Source organism: Homarus americanus, unplaced genomic scaffold (genome assembly GCF_018991925.1).
Source record: "Homarus americanus isolate GMGI-L3 unplaced genomic scaffold, GMGI_Hamer_2.0 scaffold26711, whole genome shotgun sequence".
NCBI classification, from domain to species: domain Eukaryota; kingdom Metazoa; phylum Arthropoda; class Malacostraca; order Decapoda; family Nephropidae; genus Homarus; species Homarus americanus.
In genome coordinates this window covers 1-2,723 of record NW_024750667.1, presented here as the reverse complement: position 1 = coordinate 2,723, position 2,723 = coordinate 1, and the positions used below count along the sequence as shown (strand labels likewise).

Genomic DNA, 2,723 nt, shown 5'->3' with positions numbered 1-2,723 from the left:
TTAGTTACAAGACTTGGATTACGCGGTTCAGTTCTGGTTATCGTACTACAGAATGGATATCGAATATCTAGAAAGCATACAGAGGAGGATGTCAAGACTATTCCCGGGCATTAGGATCCTTGAGTACAGACACAGGTTAAAGCACCTTAATTTGCACTCCCTCGAGAGACGTAAAGTGAAGGGCGATATGATGGAGTTGTATAAATGAAAGTCAAGGCTAAACAATTGTGGGATAACAAAGGTACTGAAACTATCCAAAAAGGAGCGAACTCGTAGCAATGGTTTTGAATTAGACAAATTTAGATTTAGGTTTGAAAATAGAGTAGTTGATGAGTGAAACAAGTTACCGAACTTCATCATTAACTCCAATACGCTGGATAACTTCAAATATGCTCGTAGGATGGGCGGATATATGAGCGATAGGGTTTGGGTGTAAACGGGGCTGCCTTGTATGGGCCAATAGATCCGCTGCTAATGAACACAAGAAGATTAACGGGAATGTTTGTTGTTATGGCCACTGCCACCTGACCTGATCTGACGTCACCTCACCTCACGAGACCTCTAGGTAGGTGACTGCTTAGTGCCTCCCCTCACCGTGAAGGTTACCTTCACGCCATTATTAGTTTGCATGTAACGAGAAACGAGTCTTTTTTTTCAATTGTATTGAGTGAAAGTACAAGAAAACCATACTTAAGTAAAAGTAAATCTACTAAAAAAATTAAGTACTTTTTGAAAGTAATTGCCCAAAAATGCTATTTGAGTGCAGTATTCAAGTAATTTTATTTAGTTACTTTACAACTCTGATTGCTTGTGATTTATGGTGTCATTACAGGTTGCCCTATCAAATGTTATTTGGTGGTGTACGTGGCCTGACAGTAGATCATTTTCGAACTGTGAACGGCTTCAGCAACAAATTCTGGGGCTGGGGAGGAGAAGACGATGACATGTCAAACAGGTTAATATACCATGGTCTCTTCATATCTCGTTCCCCAAATATTACTGGTCGTTTTACCATGATGCCTCACAAGAGAGACAAACCCAGTTCAGAGAGGTATGTAGAAAATGTTGTAAATTTATAAAATTACTAATTAACGAGTTATTATGCATTATGGGATATCAAATTCCGTGTATATTTGTAAGATGATAATTAGTACAATTTAAGCCGCAGTATACTATGCTTGTAGCATTATACTGATCAGTAGAGTTCAACTCATTGTATTATGTGTTTATGACACCTGAATCATATGATAAGTAGAATTCATCTCATAATATTGTATGCCCATGATGTATACTAATTTCTTGAATTCAATCCAGACTATTGTGTTCTTCAGCCGGTAAGATGAGTATTGATATAGAGAGATAAATAAAATTGAAAGGGTCAACTAGTGCTATAAAATTCAGGTTGTAAGATTTTTATAACTGGGGTTATATGGATGCATGTGAATGATGAAAATAGTGTACTTGAGTAAGAGTAAAGAAGATAAATGTACAAAAGTACTCAATGATCCTATTATTGTAGAAGATGTATAGAAGCCTTCCTGCTTCTTGGTAGAGGTAAACTGGAAACTAAAAATCGTGTAACTCAGTTTACAGATAAAGTAAAAACATTAGTTCAGTTGTTCGAATGATGTCACTATAGAATGAAACGGAAAATGCGTAAAACAATATAATTATTGAATTACTACAAAGTCTTTAACATCCATCTTTGCAGGGTTTACTTCTTACGTGGTGGGAAAAAGAGATTCAAAACGGATGGCATCAACAGTATCAAATATCAAGTCTTAGATATTCAGCTGCGTCGATTGTACACTTGGATCCATGTACACCTCATGCCTTCATAATCATGTCCGCTCTCACTTGTTGAATTGTATTTAAATAAATACTGAATGTTTGGCTTTACTTTCTGATCATTTGTGAATGAAAATTATTTTTTTAGGCAAGTTAGCTAATATAGTGTCATTTTAATAAACGTGATACATTTTAGCTACTCTTTTATTTGTCATCTATGAGCATCATTCTGTTTTATGTAAAGGTCAAGAGTTTCAGTAACTCAACTTCAAAATGGTTTATTGGTGACTTGTTCACCTTTGTGTTTATTAACACGAAGATACAGTTTATCTAAGTATAAATAGGTAAATTAACAATAGTTAGTATATTTTCATATTAACATGTTTAACTTAATACATATGCAGTTGCAGTTATTAGTGAGGTATAACTAACCCTGTGTTTGTAGTTGTATGCATTAGAGGACACTTAGAATACAAAGATGTATGGTTTGGCTTTAATATTGTGGAGTAGAGATCATAGTTTGTAGTTTCAATTCAGTGTTGTAAAGATGTATGTTGTTAGCATGATAACAAAGTGCTATAATCAATCACATATTGTATATTTATTAACTTGGTAATGAGGATGACTTTCATCGCTGTGGCACATTGGTGCCTTACAACATAGAAGAACTTCCACACTATATGTTCACCATGATGCTAATGTTACATGCATGCTACGTTCACATTTGTATAATTTGCCTAATGTAATATCGCCACCACCCGGTAGAACTTTGTAATAGTAACCACTCGTTAGGCAGCAATACTACATCTATATGATTTAAAATGTAAGCATACAGACATACAGACACATTATGAGTCAGATATAATATTTAAATTTTGTTTTAATTATCATTCTAACTGTTTAGGGGGTTTGTCTGTTCCTTGTTGTGAACTCCT

General features: G+C 34.9%; 1 long non-coding RNA gene across 1 annotated transcript; it reads left to right on the top strand.

Moving 5' to 3' along the window:
* Positions 1 to 778: 778 nt before the first annotated feature.
* On the top strand, positions 779 to 2,661 carry LOC121854135. The gene is made up of 2 exons (XR_006086485.1): positions 779 to 1,051; positions 1,712 to 2,661. It is a non-coding gene; the product is annotated as an uncharacterized LOC121854135 (long non-coding RNA).
* Positions 2,662 to 2,723: the final 62 nt, after the last annotated feature.